The sequence below is a fragment of the Cavia porcellus genome, unplaced genomic scaffold, assembly GCF_034190915.1.
Source record: "Cavia porcellus strain 051 isolate PalLab524CR breed Dunkin Hartley unplaced genomic scaffold, mCavPor4.1 scaffold_37, whole genome shotgun sequence".
Classification (NCBI taxonomy): domain Eukaryota; kingdom Metazoa; phylum Chordata; class Mammalia; order Rodentia; family Caviidae; genus Cavia; species Cavia porcellus.
Genome location: NW_026947520.1, coordinates 11,178,800 through 11,200,514, shown reverse-complemented (window position 1 = coordinate 11,200,514; position 21,715 = coordinate 11,178,800). Strand labels below are relative to the sequence as shown.

The 21,715-nt window shown below is 36.8% G+C and overlaps 2 long non-coding RNA genes across 2 annotated transcripts in view; one reads left to right on the top strand and one right to left on the bottom strand.

Moving 5' to 3' along the window:
* LOC106025316 (uncharacterized) overlaps nt 1-21,715 on the top strand; it is a 199,990-nt gene that overhangs the window by 131,753 nt on the left and 46,522 nt on the right. The window lies entirely within an intron of this gene.
* On the bottom strand, nt 1,638-2,961 carry LOC134474748 (uncharacterized). Its single transcript, XR_010045601.1, has 2 exons — nt 2,459-2,961; nt 1,638-2,325 (listed from the first exon to the last, which is right to left on the bottom strand). It is a non-coding gene; the product is annotated as an uncharacterized LOC134474748 (long non-coding RNA).

The following is a 21,715-nucleotide window of genomic DNA, read 5'->3' as shown; positions in this document are numbered from 1 at the left end:
ATTAGTCCTTTGTCTGAAGAACAATGAGCTAAAATTTTTTTCCCCACTCTGAGGCTTGTCTTTTCACTTTGTTGGTGACTTGTTTTGCTGTGCAAAAGCTTTTTAGTAAGATGAGATCCTACTTGTTCATTTTTTGTAGTATTTCCCTTGGCAATGAGGTTTGTTCATGAAATCTTTGCCTACACTATGTCTTTGAGAGTTCTATCTATTCTTCCTTCCATTAGATTTAGGAGTTAGTGGGAGTTAGACTGGTGCAACCACTGTGTAAACCAGTGTGGAGATTCCTGAAAAAGCTAGGACTAGAGGTTCTATTCAACAGAGATTTTCCTCTTCTAGGTATCTTCCTGAAAGAGCTAAAGTCACAATACCATAGTGATATATGCATATATGCATATCCACGTTCACAGTGTTACAGGCAACTGAGTTAGATAAAAATATTATAGCTGGTCACACAGGGCTAAGCCCTCTATGGAGTTAGTGCAGAAAACCAGATACCTTGTTAATGTGGGGAGACAGACACCTCTGATGTGGGCCAGATCTCAAGACAAAAGATAAAACAAACACACCCACATACTTCCTAAGGATAGGCATCAGGAAGTGATATTCTAACTAGGTCTCTATCACCCTGAGGAAGCCAGGGGTCACCATCCCAACTGCCTACAGGAAAGTCACTGCTCTTTAAGCATGCCCCTTTGCTACATGAGGGGCTTCCCCATTTGACCTCAATTTAATCAGTTTTATCTGTGCAATTAGTCTTATTGGTTGACCATAGTTCTGTCCCACCTCAGGCCCACCTTGTGAGTTCCTATGTTTTCCCCACCTTAGATACTTTGTGGTTTCACTCTATAAAATCACTAAAGAAGACAATCTTCAGCAACCGGTTCATGACCCCTTTTCTTTCTTTCTCTCTCTCTGTTTCTCAGACAGAGCTTTCTTTCTCTCAATAAATACATCTGCTCTTAACCTCCATTGTTCCTAAACTTCATTCTTTGCTTTTAGAGAACATGAACCCTTACTGGACATCTAGTAGGCTGGGAGTTTTGTTCCACTTTAACAATAGCATTGTAATTCATAATGGCTTAATCTTGGAAATAGCACATATGCCTGTTAACAGATGAATGGGTACTGGAAATGTGGTGATTATACATAATGGCGTACTACTGTACCATAAAAAGAATAAACTTGAGACATTTTTAGGAAAACAGATGCACCTTGAGACCATAATCTTAAGTGAAATCAACCAGGCACAGAATTTTTTTTTTGTTTATTACATTGTTTCTTTTGTGTGTGAAACCCAAATTATAAAAAAGGGGTAAAATAAAAGATGAATATTAAGAATTAGGAAGAATTTGTTCAAACTGGAAAGGGAGCAAAACATGAGGAAGGGGGAGGAAAAGTAGAAAAATGGGATTTAAAGGAAAAAAGAAGGGAAAAACAGAAATATATCTCTATCATTGAGAGGGTACATGGAGTTGGAGGGAGGGGAAGGGAACCCCCCCACACACACACACAAAAGAGGGTATTTAGATTTTGTACATATGCAAATCCCCCATGAAGAATGTGATCATTATGTACTGCAAACATGCACTGATAAAAAGAAAATAAAACAGCAAACATGAAGATGAATCACTTTGGCATCTCTTTATGACTTTGTTTATTCTCCAAATCATCTGGTTTCTGCACATCAATTTTTCTCTAGCAAAAATGTGTGACATTTTTAAAACACCAATTGCAAAATGCAAGTAATGTTCCTCAGAAAGAGCAGCAGCGAGTCAGTTAAGCTTTAAGGAAACCTCTGCTTTCCCGGAGTCTCTCAGCGGGAATAGAGCACTGCAGGAGCTGAGCTCCCCGCAAGGCAGTTCTTACATTTTGTGGCCTTCTCCACTGAAAGGGAGAAAAGTCTCTCTTACTGGGTCACCAGGAGGCCTCTAAGAGGAGATTAGCACCTTTCTAGCTCAGGCAGCTGACTGAATTCCTAAATCCGCCCAGGCACTAAGAAGATAAAGTTTGCAGAAAGCATTTCTTTGCTGGGAGTCCTTGAATGCTTGGAGAAGCTGCATCCAAGCCCAGGTTTGGAGCCCCAACTCTTCATGTTCAGCTGTTCCTCTCTGGCCTGTTGGAATCTGTATTCCCTGCACAGAGGGAATTCCTACCTCTAGGAGCAAGATGGTGACAAGTTATTTCAGTGTAGGCCAGCATTTCTCAACTGGAGAGACAGGTTTTCATCTTGCTGCTTTTGCTCTTCATATCTTGCAATAACTTTGAAATCTGCCCAGGAAGATAGTTATGATGGGGAACGAAAGTTTCTTGGTGAAGAGTTTCTCCCTGGAGGGACAGTTGAAATAAAATAGCTTAATAAATAAATAAAATAAATAAGATACTAGCATGCATTTTTTAAACATTTGAAGATACATAGAGAAAAAAAGAATTCTGGATATAAGCTAAAAATGTCAATTACCCATTATAAATGAACTCCAAGATTCGATTTTTTTCCCTGTGTATCTTTGAGGAGGATCAATCCATTGAAGATCAATGCATAGATCGTGCATTGATTTCAAACAGTAGATTTGTCTCAGCCAAGCTGCTTCAAATAAAGTGAGTTCAAGATTCCCAAAGATGTTCAAACACTGAAAAACCAAACAAATACCAAGATTAACTACTGCAAAATTCATAATTAATTCTTCCCTTTTGCTGTGTGTCTCCTGCCAATTTAGTAAAACTAGAGACAGGAAGATGATAATGACCTTTCCACTCATACCTACACACGTGTGCCTTCTGCTTAGGTGTTTTCTCTCAGTGTCTTCTTTATAATTGTGACAGGTTGTAAATTTTCAGAAATGCAGTATTTTGGTCAAGTAAAATGCTGTTATGTGACAATAAAATACAAGTCATGCTCATAATGAGATATGGAAACATGTACAGGGATTACAAAATCTATTTTTGCTAAGTAATGTAGAGAAATTGTACTCTAACATCTGCTTATGTGAATATGTATCATTCCATCTTTTATTGTTAAAGACAGTGTTAGAAGTTGAAGTGCTTTTACTCTTTGGCCCAGCAATAATTAATTCCTGGAAATGTATGTTTCAGAGACAAACCTATCAATAAGTGAAGCTCTATGTACAAGGGACTGTTTTGTGTCATTATCCATACAGAAATGTACCAGGAAACAACAATGAATAATTAATTTTACAAATTAAGATACATTCACACTATGGAACAAAGCCACTGGAAAGAATGCGCTAGAATTCTGTCTGTTCATTGGGAGTATATACATCAGCAGTGGAAAAAAGTAAGGTGAAGAAAATCCTGTAGGTTTTAATTTTTGTCATTCATCATCCAAAGAGATTCATGAATTTTAAATTTAGGTTTCTGTGTTTGTCTATGTATTTACCTATGTGTAACACACGTGCTGGTATGTCTAAGTAAGGAGTCAGGTATGGAAGATGCTAGCATGCTTTACCTAAAGGGTTGGAAAAAGGAAAAGAAGAATGTAGACAAATAAACGCAAAGCCCTTTACAAAGGAAAATAAATGCAAGTCCTGTGTTAGGAAATCTGATGTATCCTAAAGTTCCATGATTGTGGGATTTATATAGTTATCTGTGTAAATCAAAATGTGTAAGACATTTTCAGACAGTTGGGGGAAGGTACTAAATTCACAGTTTATTATCCTAATTCTGAAATTTAAACAATAGATACTATTTGGTTGAAAAAAAAATAATAACGTTAGATTCAGTTTAATAGGGTATTTGCTTATTTATTTATTTCCTTGTTGATTGTAGTTCTGATTTAATGAAACTTGCAATGAAAAATGTAGCATAACCTTAAAAATGATTGAGGAAATTACAGAATGGGTACTCTGGATACATTTCACAGCTATTTTTTTTTTATGAGCAATAACAGAAAAAAATCTCAAATCTACTTTGAGTAATCGAGAAGTCGCACACGACTGAAGAGTTTATGCATCCAAGCAGAGCATCATCAATAGTCTTATTGAGTGGGGTCCTTGATGAATTTGCTTCGTTTATCTCTGTGACACAGCAGAGATTTCTTCCCTTGGACAAACATTAAGGCATTGTTGAGTTTTGTCATACTCAATAAGTCAATGGTAATTTGGGGCAAGAAAAAAGTTCTTGCTTTAATTGAATCTTAACATAGGAGGTGGAGAAAGGAATCTATAGCATAAGAACTTAATACCCTCTAGCTTTCCATCTCCAGTTTTGTTTAATTTAACACTTGAGTGAACTACTTAGTGGAAGCACACTGCATCTGGGCATTTACAGGTTTTTATTAAACGCCACAAGTTAGCGAGTTCAGGTTGGGTCAGCGTATCTTATTCCTGAAGTTTATACCTGGGTTCTGATATTCTGTGTGTCACTAAATGCATCAGGTAAGAATGGTTTCCCTGGAGCTAATAGACAAGAGCGCATTTGTAAAGCAGCGCTGCCTATGGTGCTGTGACTTTGGGCCGGGAATTTTCACACAGAAATGAATGGGTCTCTTAAGACAGTGGGAGGATCTACCTCTACCTCTGATTCTCCCCGCTTTCCAGGGATTAAAACAGGCCTGTTAGTGCTTCCTCAGAAAATGAGGCTTTCACTCTAACCTCTTGCTGCAGGAGTTTGTAACTCACTTGCAAAAATCCTCTTGATGTTATGCAAGGCATGTTTTCCACCAGTTCCACATGTAGTTTTTAAAAGACAATACCTTAGATTTCAGGGGAAAAAATCCAAAACCTCTTAAATCTTCTCACTTGGGAGATCAATAATATATTCCCCATTGAGTAAAACAGTGTAAACAGTAACTTAAAATTCAAAATGTCTGTTCACCTTGTACATTTAAATCTATCCTGGCTTCCTGTTTCACTGTTTTCCCTCTCCTTCCTTTCTTTGTTTTTCTGTAACACTTACCAAGCATCAGTTGAGTTCCTATTGTGTACTTGACACCGATCTAGTTACTGCTACAGTTGCTTTCCTATTCCTGCTGGTGATCAATAATCTTGATATATCAACCTGATTGGATTATGAAACAGCAAACTCACCTTGGGGTTCTATATGTGGTCCCTGTTCCCTTTCTTTCTGCTCTGTTTCCCTGCTGTGCTTTCAGTCATTATGAACTGAGCTTCTGTTGTGATGTTCCACCTTGGTGCATCTGACCATGGACTGAATGCCCTGAAACTGTGAGCTAAACAACTTTGCCTCCGTTAAGTTATGAGCTTCTGAAATTGTGGCCCAGTGATGGAAACTTATTAATACACAGCTATACTGAGTTTCTATTCCTGCTCTGCCTCACTACATATTTTGGGGTTAAAGTAACACACATTTATTCTCTTGCACTTTTAGAGTCTTACACATTTAACTTAAGCTGTCAGCACTTAAGGTGCCTTTTGAGTAGAATCTCTTTCCTCTTTCCACTTATAGCTTCAGGTGGCTACTAGTTTTCCTTGGCTGTATCCCTGCAGTACCATGCTTGGCTTTTGCCATCTTCTTGATTCTCCACTTTTACACAAATTGCCCCCTTTGACTTTCTCTTCTAAGGACACTTATGACTCTGCTTAGGGTGCACTCAGATAAACCTTTCTCACTTAACAAGCTCCTTAATCAAATCCATAAAGTCTCTTTTGCTTTAGACAGTAACATGCACAGGTTATAGGAATTAAGGTCTGAATATTGTTGGGGAACCAGTATTCAGCCTACCACCATGGAGATACACAAAACATTCAACATGTATCTGCCTTCAAAGACACTCACCAAGACATGCAGACATCAAGTATGTGCCCTCACACAGTCTGAGATCAGAATATATTCTTGCCTAAAATGATTCAGAATTATCTGCTTCCCTGTTATTAATTGCAGTTCAATGCATAATCAACTATATTCATTAAAAATTAGCATTCAGGTAATAATAGGCAGATGCTTTTCTATGTCTGTGATAGGTTACATAATGACCTCACTGGTTCGTCAGTCCTACTCCCTGGGTCCCATGAATGTTTGTATGACAAGGAGACTTTTTAGCTGTGGTTCCATGAAGAATTTTGAAATGATGAGATCATAGTAAATTAAGAGCTGTGCCCAAACAGAATCACAGCAGTGTTTATGAGGAGTAAGGCAGAAGGAGGTTTGAAGGCTGACGAAGGGAAAGTGAAGCAGTACCGGAAAGAGGCAAAGACTTGAGAGCTGCTAGCAATGAGCTGAAGGAGTGAGCCAGGAGCTAAGGGATGCAAGAGAGGCAGCATCAGAAGCTGGGGCGGAGGAAGGAAAGCACAGGACAGGGCCTCTTCCATGAGCTAGTTTTTGTTAATTTATTAAAAGAACTGCAGCAAAATAACTCTGTGTTCTCAGAGGCCAGATGAAAGCATTCTGGAAAGGATTGGAGCAGGCAGGCTCTGTGCTGAGAGACTCCAGGCAGCAACAGAGCTCGTGGAACACGCACTTCCGAAGCCCCGATTCTCTCTGTGGGCCATTAGAAGCAGGGCTTTCTTTCATGTTATTCATCTAAAATAAATTCCTAGCTGGAGCTGGCAGCACACGTCTGTAATTTCTCAGGGAGGAGAATCCAAAGTTTGTACCCATCTTAGGCAAGTTAGTGACTTAGCAAGACCTTGTCTAAAATTAAAATTTAAAAAATTAAAAGTAGGGAGAGTGGCAGAGGGTATAATTCAGCTTGAAGGCTCTGGGTTTAATCCTCAATACAGAAAGAATTCCCTACAGTTAGTCAATTTTTTTAACAATCAGATTTTTTAGTACATTTTAGATATACATAGTGATCACATTCATCACAGCAAATTTGCACCTGACATGATATAACTTGTTTTGTTTTTTCCATTACCTTACCCTCCCTTCAACCACTCTTCCCCTCTGCAAAAACAAAAGTTTTGTTTCCATGCTTTCCTTGTTTTCTCATTTTCTTTTACTTTTCCCTTCTTTCCTTTCCCTGTGCTCCCTCCTTATTCCCCTCCTTATCTGAAAATTTCCTTCCTGTTTCACAACATCTATTACAGTCCTGATTCACACGTTCGGTTTCTCAATACACCTGCCCTACACTTAATCTTCCACATATTACATTCAAATATACAGTAAGAAACTATCAAATCAGGAAGATAGTATTGATATAACTCACATATTCCTGAAATGGATTTTTAGTCCAAAAATGTAGAGTAGTGAGATAACCAAAGCTGGTCTGCACAGATAGATAGTCTCAGGTCCTGTTTCCAAATAATAATCCATTTCAGGAACAAGCACTGCATTCAACTTTCATGTCTCATGAGCCATTTTTATTTTGGGACAGTTTCTCAGGGTTTCTGTTTCCATCGCTTGGGACTTTCAAGCCGAGCACCCCAGGTGTTTTGTGTTGTGCTCCTCGGATTGGGTTAGTCTGATTGTTTATGATGATGACCTTTTAAGGAATACTGATGATGACACAGAAGCAGAGCTGTGTCCTTCCCAGGACATCCCATCAGACCACAACCCTAGTCAACTTAGCCCTTTAGGAAATTTGTGTAAATGGCATACAAAAATTCTTTGTATTATGTTGTAGTATTATATGTCTAAATAATAGACGAGAAGTAAAAAGTCCCTATCCTTCAGTAGTAAAATATCAATTAGTAAATCTTTATAGCTTTAAATGCGTGACATGAAAAGGTGAAAGAGTTAACATCTCCCCAAAAGAGCCTACATATCAGGTCATAAAATCTTGGATGAGTTAATGGTGAACACTAAAGAGCAGAGCATGAAGGTAAGATCCAGGGTCTGGATCTGAGTTGACTCAGATTAGATCTGGGGCTGAGTTGTACTCTGCCACTTCGCATCACTGAGGTCTTGGACAGTACATGGCAATGATGGCACATAGTCAATACCCGAGAATGGTGGCAATTAGTCAACATTTATTGACATGCTCAGTGTTCTCTAGAGATAAGTAAGCTATTTGATGATGTCCTTACACAGTAACATAATGTAATATTGCTTTTGTGCTCATCTTAGAAGTGAGATAACTAGCTTAGCATTGTATCTCATGCCTGTAATCCCAGCATCCTGGGAGGTTTAGACAAGAGGATGGCAAGTTGAGGTCAACCTAAGCAATTTAGCAAGTCCCTATCTCAAAATAAAAAGGGGCTGGTGTGTAGCTCAGTTTGAAAGGTCTGGGTTTAATATTCAGTATCTCAAAAAACAAACAAAAACAGTGAAATTACTATAGAATAAAGTTAAGTCACTTCTTCACATAGGAAGTAGTAGAGGTAGGATTTAGATCCACCTATACCCAAGTTCACGAACACTATGTTATACTATAGTTTTAAAACTTTTAACCACAGTTTTCTCACCTGAAAAATGGAAATAGGAATCCCTATCAATATGATAGTTACCTATGATTTTTTTTTTTTTACCGATACCAGAGATCAAACTCACGACCACACGCTTGCAAGGCAGGCACTTATGCCACTGAGCTAAATCCCCAGCCCCTGTTACCTATGATTTAATAAAGGAATGTTGTAGTCAGGCATTACAAAATTATATACAGGACACAGAATTTATAATACTATTTTATGTCAGTCACCCAGAATTAAATACAAGAAAATGCAGAAAATCTATCCACAACACTAAAGACCTAGAAAATTCAGCTGAGGGCCTGGATCACACAGCAATGTCCTGCATGAGGCCAGCTAAAGACCTGGAGCCCATGACAGTGCCTCCTATGCATCCAACCGGAGGCCTAGAACCTATGACAAGGACTTATGCAAGTCTATTTCATGGATCTGTGCTGGGAAGGCCCAAAGATCAGTGACAGAAGCCAGAAAATTTATGCCAGTAGGGTGAAGGACCTGTGACAATAGGTTGAGGGTTCTACACTGGAATGAAGTGACACTCAAGATAAGGACTCCCCTGAAAAGTATCACAGCCACCCTCAGTGACAAAGAGGTCCTGAGCTCCTCCAATGATGAGAACAGTCCAGTACATGTCAGGAAGCCAGTGTGACAAGCTTCTCCTGGAGATTAAACAGTAAACACCTTATCCTCCAGAGCCAGGTAGTGATGCTCAATGTAAGGACCAGAGCTCCCCCAAAGTGAACCATAGCCATTCTTAGCAACAAGGTCCTGAGCTCTTCTGATGATAATGGCTGAATTCCTATCAGAGAAGTTACCATGACAAACTCCTCCAGGAGAACCAATGGCTCCGAATAACAACACTAAGGAGAACCCACAACACTAAGCTCTTCCTCTCCATGTCTCCTTTAGTGCTGGCAACTTTCCCCAGGTGGGCCATCTACACTCAGCACCATGCTGATTTTATTCAGCTGGTGTGAAGTTGACCACCAGTGTTTAAGCCATAACAAGGACTAATTTAAATTTATGACTCTCAGTAAATGCAAATTTATATCATTGCACCTAGACTTCACTGATGGGAGAAAATATTCAGAGTATTTATATAATTTTCTAAGGTAGCACATTATAAAATACAGTACCAGTGTTCCTTGTACACACCGTTTCCTACAAGTGACTGTTACCTTAAAATCCAAGGGACAGATCCTATCATATAGTGCAGGGAATCCCAGGTTTTAAATGAAGACATAAATAACTGAAAAACTCCTGCTAAGGAGGGGAAGCAGGATCCCTGCACTTCCATGAATGCAGCCTATGCTAGCTGTCCTGCTCCTGTAAGCAGCGCGCGTTCTCCATACGTAGGAACACTCTAAGAGCTTGGAGCCACAAGTCATTTGAGGAAAAGTGGGAAGAACAACTTTCCATACCCTGGCAAGAGACCAGTAGTGCCACACTGGAAGCCATTGCTAATTGTAACCCATTTCCATTTACTTGCCTTCTGTTTCCATAATCATAAAATTGAGGGAATTGGGTTAGAGAAATTTAATATCCTTTAATGATTAATAATTTTATTGTATTCTGAAATGCTTCATTATTAAATTTCCCATTAGTTTGAGCTTTTAGACCAGGCATTGAGAAATCAATTGACTAATAATTAATTTTTACTTGGTACAGTGCTAATTATTCATATTTTTCATAAATTATATAATATTTTCACTGAAAGGTCTGCCTTTAAATGTGCTTTTTCCCTGTGCTGATTGTCATTGGGCTGATATCTTATTGTAATGTGCATACTCAGGCTTTGTCTGGTTGCTTGATCAAAAATCCCAGCACTCTACAGAGTTAATGACCTTGCATTAACCTTGTTAGGCATGAGCTGAAGCACACTCATAATAAATTTCACATTTAACCTGCTCTGTGAACTTCCCTATGTTGTACCAAAAGACAGAAGAGATCAAGTACCATTTTTATTTTGATTGCTTTTATATGGAAAATTATTCTCAAGACCTCCCGAAAGAATAGAATTGCTTTGAACTGCTTCACTATATGCTACATATTTTAATATCAAGATGTGTACATGTATATATATTTATACACACACAAGATAGATAACTGTACTACTAATCTCTGTAAATTCATTGACAAGAACAGTTTTTGCTTTCACAGTTTGATTGATCATTTTTATGCCTAAATTTTGTAATCTGAACAATTATTTCTAAAATAAAATTATGCAATATATTAACTAGTGTTAATTTTCTACCAGTTTTGAAATTCTGTATTGTTTTAAACTTTTTTGTCCTTTTTTTCATTTTTTTCAAATCCATGTTATGCAAATATAAAAAGAAAGATGAAGAAGAAAGAAAGAAAGAAAAGAAAGAAAGAAAGAAAGAAAGAAAGACAGACAGAAAAAACTATAACAAAATTTCAAAGTACACAAATCAGGGGGCAACAATGGTACATACATTTTCCATTGTCATCCTCAAATCATTCACCCAGAGCACAAAACATCTGCATTCAATTGTCTGAAAATTACCAGCACAAATCTTTCTCCTCAGCAAACTCAGAGAAATCAATAGTATAACTATCTTAACACTTTTTATACACATATACATGTTTTTTCTTTAGTTTGTCACACTAATTTAACAATATGATATTTACACATGTGTGTCTTATTTATTTCACTAATGAGTATGTTCTCAAAGTGCATCCACTTACCTATAAAAGTGTCCAGTTTGTCATTCTTTATAGCTGAGTAGTACTCCATTGTGTAAAATTACCACATCTTTTTTATCCATTCCTCTGTCAATGGACATTTAGGTTGTTTCCAAGATCTGGCTATTATAAACTATGCTGCTGTAAACATAGGAATGCCATTTTAGTGTAATGAATCTATTGTTTTATTCTTCAGAAATTAATAATTAATTTAAACAACTGCTCTCTAACATGTGCTTAAACTTGAAATATCTTCTGAGAAATCTTCTAGCTGAAAGTTTAAACCAGGGTTAATTGTCTTCCGTAAGTTACACTTCATGATGAGTAGAAAATTTCAGCGCTAATTTTGTACATTATTTATATGAAATGAAGCCCAGCCAATGCTAGAGTTCTAAGACTATAATTACATTTGGGGAAGAACACACTTTGACAAAGAATCGTTGAGATCACATTTCATGCACAGCATGGTCCAGTAAACCTCAGCCAGTGGAAGACAGAAGAGGATTGATTCAGAGAACAGAGCAGTAATTTTGGGTCCAATTTGCTGTCATCCTGTAAGGGAGAAAAAAATGCATGTGAATTAGCTGAGGGAGACTGTGTCCCATAATGTGAGGGGCTTGTGGCATGTTTTCGATTGCTCAGCAGGAACTACACGGGCCTGTTCTTGGGTGGTAGATGAGGAAAAGCTCTACAAGTAGGGGAATATCTGTACTGGATCTTGGAAACTACAAAGAGCTGTTAAAAAAGTAATGTGAATGTAGAGAATAATGATTATAATAAAAGTCATGTTGACTTTAATTCCCTCGAAATACTCTCCTTTGTTTCAAACACAGCTGTGTCGTTGTTATTGCCACTTTTTGAAGCAGTGCCACAGGTCCTCTTTCTTAACGTTATAAAAAACATAGTGTATGCTGCTAAGTGACCCGCAGTGAAAGGCGGCTCATAGAAAATGACACTGTGTCCTCATCCGCCTTATTCACCAGATCTAGTGCCATGTGACTTCTGGCTCTTCCCCAAAGTCAAAATGACCATGAAAGGGTAACGTTTAAATCCATTCAGGACATCAAGACAGTCAGGACAGAGTAGCTAGAGACCCTCAGGAAGGAGGACTCCAGAGCTGCTGCAGGAAGTGGCAAGGTCAATGGGATGGATGTGTTTTAAGTGAGGGGAGGATCACAAGGAACATTAATGGCAATGTGTCACCTACTGTAGTTGTGTAAATAAAAAATGCATTGTATTTGTATTATCATATTTTGTACATCAAACATACAGTCATCGAAAATTCAGGATAAGGTCACTTAAAGGAGAATGCATAACTTAAGAAGCAGTACAAAGGGAAACAAATATAGCATGTGCTTCGAAGATTGAGTATAGTTTCATTAGAACAGAGAATGAATTCTAGGAAAAAAAAAAGATGAGCAGGTGAGAGGAGAACCCAGGAAACAGAAGAAATGAATTCCAGCCCAAAGTTTAGTACCATCTTCCTGATAATATCCAGTCAGAAGCCTGTATTTAACAGAGAGGAAGGAGGCCAAACATACAGAACCAGGAAGTAAATGAAAGTGACAGGCAAGATGTAGCTGGGCTAACTCAGTGTTTTCCCTGAGAGCAAACTTCTTAATGAAATGCAGGAGAGGGATGAAGGCCTCTTTAATACTCTTGCAGGTAGAAAGAGCATAGAAAAGCAAACAGCAAACTCTGGAGCTGTGATTACTTGCAATCCGATGTCAATGGACTTGCTCAGAGTGCCGAGATTTTTTCTTTTTGAAAGATGCCCAGAGAGAGGAGAAGTCGGAATGCAATTTGAAGAGGAGAATAGGCTTTATGAATTCTGCCATCACTTCATTTTGCCTCTATGCAAAGAAAATTGTATCTTATGTCCCAAGTCACAGTACATTTGTCCTCGATCGCTCCTCACCATAGTCACTACCACCAATTTCCTGTCAAAATGTTTATGTTATCTGTGGGTCTGTTTCAGAAACTAACAAAAATTGTTAGGCTGCAGGCAACATTGAACTGGGTTGATGATACACTTTGGCTTCCTTTACCAAATTCAAGCGCTGCTCGCAAATTACATATTATTGCAATATTATGTCTGTCTCATAGCTTGAAAGTTCTATGCAAGAATATCAAACTTAATTGTTTTGTTCTTCAAATAGCTGGGAAAGATGCTGTTGGAGAATGCTGGCTTGAGACTTAAGCTTCATTAGATTTCAGAGTTGCCCAGGTTAGGAAAAAAATACCCAAACTATTCTTTCTTTGTTTCTCACTTTATTGTATAACCGTCCATATGTACATTGCTTTCCCTACGGTGAGTGATTTTTTTAGGCAAACTTATGATGGATATATTTCTCATGGTTAAAATGAGTACTTTTTAACCTTAGGCTATGGCAGATGGGTGCATAAATATGAAGCAGAAATTCAGCCAAGGGTTGACTTGTTCTGTTTTTAATTCTTTCTTCCTCTTCTACATTTTTTTTTTCCAGTAGAATATTGGTAGTTCTTAAGACTTTCTATTGGATTACCTAAATTTCTTCCAAAGCCGTGTATTTAATTTTGGCAATAACACAAGCTGTTGAATTTACTCAGGGGTGTCATTTACCTTGTCTGTCTAAGTCTGTTATTTATTTGTGGGCTATGCATGTCCTGATTGTTATAACCACAGATAAAGTTCTTCTCATAGCAATACTGGCAGAAATTATTTTCTTAGAAAATTATAAGGACACCTAGATATAATTAAAAACAGTGTTTATGTCATGCCTGAACCCTTTTGTGTATAACATCTTTTTCTGGTTTTGTCACGGTGATTGAATGAATAAACTACACAAATGTTTCTTGGATTACCTAAAAGCAGATTTGGAGACATTTTTCATGAAAGAACACATAGTACAAAAACTAAATTCCGTAGTAGAACCACGGCACACTTAGGTTGAAACACTAATTTAGCAGAGACACAACAAACGAGTGTAGTACAACAATTACAGGCATGAAGTTTCACTTTTCAATTTTTTATTTCTCTTCTGGGGGCTAATTATGAGTGGGGAGAGAAATACCTTTTGTTTCATGTGATCTAGACCTTGCATTTTCCCACATTATTCTGAATAGTCTTGATTTTCTAGACATTATTCTTATCATATCCTGAAGCATGCTAAATCACTGCTTTGGCTGGCGTTAAATCCTAATTGCTGTGATTTCTGGCTTCCTGGGATTGTTTAGGGTTCAGGAATTTGCAAGAGGAGCTACTCTGCCTCTCATGACTCCTGGGCTCTGGGTCACTTTGATTTGACTCTAAGTCACTTGTGTGTGAATTTTCCTACAAATCTCTTCAAATACATTCAAACCATGGAAAGCTTCTCCCCTCTTTGAGCTTCAGACTTAACAATCCCATAGTGTTAAATCCAGGCAGACAAAATTATCTTCTGACTGGGACTAATTACATTCTTCACTTGAAAGCCTTCCCCTGTCTGCTTACTTCCTTATCACCTGGATTGCTGAAGACTGCTGAGGAAAAAGGAGAGAAGATTCCTGGATGAGCATATCAGAGCACCTCCCTTCCTAGGAGTGCAGAGAGGATACACTGGCACATTCCTGAGCTGTCTCTTAGATACTGTTATGGTCTCCATCAGAAGTGCTCCTAGAAGATTCCTGTGCTCAGAGGTGGGGCTTTCGGATGGCGACTGCATCATGGTGGTGGATACTCACGAACAATCCCTTGGTGAGTTTGTAGCTGCATGAACTATTAAGGGGTAGGGTCCATGTGGGGGACATGGGGGACTCAGAGGGATGCCTTTGACAGATGTATCATGTCTCTAGTTCTTTCCTTTTCACCTGCTTTCTGTTTCTTGGTTGCCATGAGATGGGCAACCGTCCTCTGCTATTTCATTGTGCCGTTCTGTTTGTACCTTGGAGGAGCCGGCCACGGACTGAAATCTCTGGAGTGGTGAGCTAACAAACTTTTCTGTTTTTAATTGTACATGTCAGGTATTTTGTCTCAGCAATAAGAAGCTGACCAACACAGATATCCAACTGGAAATACTGAGTAGAAATTACATATCTAAGAAATGAGGGAATAGTTCAGATTAAATTAGGGGTTATTGGAACATGTAGATATTCAGCAAAAACACAAAAGGAGCATGTTTTTAAACAGGAAGCACTAAGGGAGTAAGGCCAGAGAAGAAGATAAAAATTTATGCAAAACAACACATAGGGTTATGAATATGTATAATAAATGTATACATTTACATTAGCATGAAAGTTTATTCTTGAAATTTGTAAAGGGGAAAAATCAAGAAAGTGGGGAATAAACTTTATTTGGATTAGTGCTGTGTGTGGAGCCTCGGTAGTAGTGAACTGACTGGAGTGCTTTATATAAAGGGTGGCTCCTGAGCCTGCCTGGGCTCTGTGGTAATGAGCTGGGTTAGAGCAGGCTGCTATTGTGTACCTGGTGCTTATTTATATTCTATAGGAAAGGGAAGGCCAGCTTCACTAACTGGGGCTTTAAGTAATTTCTCCATTTTTGAAGGACCAAAATCATCTTTCTTGTATTATTCATTCAGTAGCTTTTTCTCCATCTGAAGGGAAATGTCTTGGCAAGTGTGAATGTGCTTCCATTTTCTTTCTTGTTTATTTCTTTCACATGATAAATTGCAGGGAACTGTGCTGAAATCCCTTGAAATTGAAAAGTCAGCCTACATGAATGTTTAGAAGCAAAGGTTTTAACTATAATAAGTCCACAGATATGTAGCTGGGAAAATTTTCAGAAACATTTGCAGTCAATCTTTCTTTTATAGAGACGGCGAGATTCATTTGCATACTTTCAATGCTACTGACTTGAGCATCAATTAATGTTCTAAAAATGATTTATAATTGGTGATAGATCTAAAAAAAGAAAGCATGAGAGTAGTGACTAAGCCAATAAAATTGTCCAGCATCACTAATCTTCAGGAAAATACAAAGGAAAACCACAAAGAGATATCATCTCACTCCATCCAGGATGGTTATATCGGAATACAAAGGTAATAAAGTTGGGTGAGGCTGTGGAAAAAAGAGAATCTGCATGCTGTCGGTGGAAATGGAAATTTGTACAACAGTCACAGAGAACAGTGTGCAGGATCCTCAACAGTTAAAAATAGATTTTCACTTGATCCAGTAAGCCATCTATATTTATCCCCAAAAGAAAAGGCATCAGTATGGTGAAGAGACAGACATCTGCATTCTAATGCTTATTGTAGCATTATTATTCAAATATATAAAAACCATGAAATTAACTGAGATGCCCATCACTAGATGAATGGATGAAGAAAATGTGGTATACATAGTGTGATAAAAATAAGGTGACTGTATGAATGCTTAAGCAAAAAATATTAGAGTAAAAGATGCATAGCCACGAATCCTCCTCAAAATCCTCCTCTTCACTTCCCATTATTATTGCCACTTTCTGAAACAGTTCTGGAAATTCTCTTTCCTAAGTGCCATTACTGGTGCTGTGTGGCTCCCTTGGTGTTCTGAATCAATCAAAAACATTTCCCTTTCATGGTCATGTAGATCTTTGGGGAAGAGCAGAAGTTGCATGGTGACAGAACTTGTGAATAGGTGGGCACAGATGCACTCTGATGTTTTCACAAGCTTGTGTTCCCATTTCATAGTACTTGGCGGCGATATTCACTATTATTGAGATAATAGCTCAGAAAGAGAAGAAAGAACTTCCAGCACTGCTTCAGGCAGTGGCTAGAATGGTGTGATAAGTGTGCTTAGAATGAGGAAGATTTTAAGTGAGACTCATGGTAGTGTGTCTTATCCAATACCACACTTTAATATAAATATACACTGTATATTTTGATCATACCTCATATAAACACAAGGAAGTACTCACCCACCATATAAAACTATGTCATTTCAATAGCGTGGTTCAAACTAGAGGTTGTTATGATAAACTAAGTAAGCCACACACAGAAAGACAAATAGTACTTTGTCCCAACTGTATGTGGAATTCAAAAAGAGGTGATCTCATAAAAGATAGGGCTGCAGAGTGGTCATTATCATAAGCCCAGGAGAGTAAAATAGAAAAGAGTGTGGGAAAGGCCAACAGTTGGAACTATATTATATTGAAATAAAAGAAGTTTTAGTGCTTTATTGCATTGTAGGGTGACTACAGATAATGATAATGCTTCTTATATTTCCAAACAGCTCCTAAACAGATTTATGAATGTTTCTTTTATGATGCTAAGTTGTAAACTGATTTACGCAGATGCTGCGCTGCCTAGGGTGGCTGCCCAGTGACTTTAGAGCAAGCTGGTGTTCTCTGCCTTTGTTGCTGCCTCCTAAGGGAAAGAGCTGCTCAGTGGCTGACTCACCTCCACTCTTTCTTCACTCCCCTTTTCATCCCTTCATGAGTATCCTTCACTGAATATTTAAAGTTAGAAAGCAGCACTTTGAAAAAAATTTAAGGAGAGACACCAGCCTTAGCAAGGTTAAAATTAAGTATAATTTTTACGATGAACACTGACATAAAAAAGGAAAATTAATAAAGAGGTTTACATTAAGATAGATTACATAGCTCAGTAGCTCAGCATAATGTGGAAAATTTTGATCATCTAATAAATCCAATATTCAATTGCTGTGATATTAATTGTACTATTTAATTTTCTACCGGTTTTGTGGAAATTAAGCAAATAAATTTAGACACCCACATAACAACAAATTACAAGACAAATTCTAGAAGATTCAAAGCATTAAACATGAAAAATCAAACAATTTTAGCAAATAGGAATGAATCTATGTCAAATCTAGCCAGCAAATGGGAGTTTATATTGGAATGGAATGGTTTTCTTTACGTAAAAGCTAATAGAAAAATTGAAAAAGAGAAATAAAATAAAATAAAGTCTCCTTGATTCTTTAAAAATATAAAGTCATAATAAATTGGCTAAACATTTACAGTTATTAGAAAAAACAAAAAATATTAATGCCAAAAATTAAAAAAAAAAGTGTCAGGCAGCGAAATAATAAAACTGTACTTTGCCTTAAAAAGAACAGGAAAGAAGAGTGGATGACTTTGGAAATTTGTTGTCTTAGTTACTTTTTTCTTGTTGCAGAGACAGAGTATCCAATGCTCAAAATTAAGGAAGGAAAGATTTATTTAGCTCATAGTTTGTAGAGGCTTGATTGATAAACAGCTGGCTCCAAAGCCGAGTTGCACGGCATAGGATCAACAGTTTGTGGTGGTAGGAAGCATTAAAAGCAGCAAAAAAGGGAGAAGCAAGCCTATTTTCCTCCCTTATACTGTATGCAGTCTACCCACTCTAGAGTGGCTGTAGCATTCATACCATCTCTGTGCCTTCCTTTTGAACATGCTGAGGATGTTTACATATCGAGGATCCTGAACCCTTGAGTCAAGCTGGAAATTCTGTAACTTTGTTTTCTGAGGTGGGGACATGAAAATGAGAGGTTAAGGGTTTTTTTTAATTTATTTTTTTTTGTTTTAAAAAATGAAACAGTAAAAAGAAGAGAAATAGTACAGAATTTCAAAAACAGTAGGAATTTAACACTAGTTAACATATTGCATATTATATTAAAAGTAGTTGTTCAGATTACAAGATGTAGGCATAAAAGTGATCAAACAATGGCAACAAAATATTCTTTTTGATGAGCTAACAGAGATTAGTAATATAGTTATTTATCTCATATACATGTAACATACACTTATATATGTATACCTACATATATGTAATCTTTTCTTTTCTTCTTTTTCTCCTTTCTCCTATCCTAGTTGTTTTTCCCTCTTGAGCACTTTCTTTCCCTTTCATTATTATAATATCTATTGTACATTTTGGAATTTTTTATTATTTCAATTTTTAATTTTTTAAAATTTAAAAAAATTTTTTTCCTCTTTTTTTATTCAAAGAAAGACAAAACAAAATAGAAAATGGGCAGAAATAGTACATAGTTTCAAAGAAAAGAAACAGACAGTAATAAATCACTAGCTGATGTATACATATTGTCCCCCTATAAATAGTTGTTCAAGATATACAAGTGGAACATATAAATGGGAATTCAAGCAGAGAGACTGCAAACAGTTCTGTTCAACTATCCTACAAAAACTAAGTATTATGGCTATCAATCCTATACACTTAGACATGAACGCATATATCCATATCTTCATTTATGTTGAGACCTAACACAACTTACTAGATTAAAATCCTTCTGGAGAAAGATTAATAATATTGCTGAATTTCACATCGTAACACTCTGGAATCAGAATTGGGTACTGCAGTGCCATTTTATTTCCTTCAAAGTTTTTGTTCATTTCATCATGTGTCATCAGATCAGTTCTCATAAACTGTTTATAGGTTTTACATAAGCATGAGTCTTAACATGCATTTCTATCCGTTCTATATTAGAGGGAGAAATATAACAAAGCAGGACAGAACTAAACTTTTTCCTAGAGACATATAAAACTAAAAAGACATATAAATCTGCTGTATAAGAGGTTCTACCATGATCACTGTGCTGTTTCTTGTTTTCATCAACAGAATTGGCTATATCATCAGATAAAGTATAATTGAACATATCAGTACCTAACAGAATTAACAGAAATACAAACTTTGCAGATAGTATAGAGCTACAAAAACAGGTAATAATGAAATCAGAATGGATATCGTACTGAATCATTGTCATTTTCAGTATAGTTGTCTATACTGAACTCCTCAACTTGTTACCATCAACCTTACAGTTTTAAATAACATCTGTCAATAATAAGCAGCAATCAAATAAGTCAGATTAACTAAGATCAGTCATGATACAACAGTATAAGTCATACATGGATCCTGAATGAGTTAATAGGGAATTAAAGATGTCCACTGTTCTATGGATATCTATCTGTGCCCCGCAGATCCAATGCTTGTATACAAACTAGGATGGAACAAGTTCCAACCAACCAGAGTGGTGCAAGTAATAAGGATTTTAATTCCTGATACACTATTAGCTATATTTTCTGCTGTTTTTTTTTCTTTGAGGATTATTCCTCCCTTTTACTCCCCCAGAATGAACTGTGTATTTTTGGGTCTCCACAACACTCACAGTTTTGTATTGGGGGGGGGAACTTGCCTAAGTGTTTCTGAACTTTCTCACTCCTGGGCTGGATTTCCAGTTATATTTCTTCATTTACTAAAGCCTATCTGTTCAACCTATCCATAAACACTGGTCTAGTTACCTCTATTACTCTCTGGTTCCCCATCACATTGAGTTCTATTTTCTCATGTTTGATTTTGGTCCATATAATCTTCTTCATGCTAATTGTATTTCCTATAAAGAGCTTCTTGGTGGACACTCTTTTTTTTAAATTTTATTTAAGGACAAAAAGAAAAACAAAACAGAAAAAGGGTACAAATAATACAAAATGTAAAAAATAAACAGTAAGAAATCATTAGTTAATAGATTACATATTCTCATCTTAGAAATAGTTGTTCAAGTTACAAAATTAAAGCATATAAAGTGGACTTTCAAACAGTGAGACTGCAAAGAGTTTTGTTCAATGATCCAACAAAACTCAGTAATATGGTTATCTATCTTATACACTTAAACATATATGCAGTTATAACCTTTAGAGCACTTCCTTTTCTTTTCTTTTGTACAATGACAATTACACATTTTGGGTTTTATTACTCCCACAGTTCTTATTACTTGTTTTGAAGAGAGTAAAACCAAATGTGACATATCAGAACAGAGTCAGTCAAATCAAAAGTATGGACATAATAGATAATGCAAAAACAAAATACAAGGTGATCAGCAATGGTTACCATACTGCCTCTTGCTATCTTAAGAAGAATTGCCTATATCATCAGGTATAATAAAATTGAACAAAACAGTAAAGAATAAAACCAAAACATTGGAGACATTACAGGACTTTAAAAGAAGATAAGAGCCAACCAGAATGGGCGTCATAATGAATCTTATTGTATTCACAATTGTTGCCTATACTTTCGAAATTTGTACTATCAAACTAAGCAGAATAGGGGAAAATCAATCAAAACAAGATGTTGAGGGTAATACAGGGTTTCAAATCGAGTTAATAGGAAATCACAGTAGGTTACTATAATGTATCTTGCTATTTTAAATTTATTTTTCCCTTAATTAAAAATATAAAAAATAAAAAACTAAAAAAAAGGTGATTGAGATAAAAGAGGGCATAACAACAAAACAGCGCAAGTCAAAACATAACCATTTAAGCAAAATAGTGTTTCACCACAAGATATCCTGACATAAAAGTCATTACCATAGTTTCTCTTTCCTTGAAATCTTTGAGTATAACTTTGTATACTGTAGCATCAAACATATCAAGACAATGTAAAACCATTCAAGAGAATGACATTATTTCAGGGTATTTAGAACCAACTAACAGAAAAGGAACAATGGTTTCTGTATAATCTCCTTGTCTATAAAAGTTTTTGTTTATATTATCACATAAAATAAAATCCAGTAAGATACAACATGTTAAGATTGACAGAGAACGAAGAACAAAAGCTTGACGGGACTTCAAAACAAGATGATACTAAATCAGCACTAGCTATTATGATGTCTTGTTTTCTCCAAAGTAGCTGTTCCTACCATCCAATCTTCTCTGTCTCATTTCTGTTGAACTCTTTTTCTGTCATTCGTTGTCAGGTTGTCCTCTTCATTTCTCTTTCTGCTCC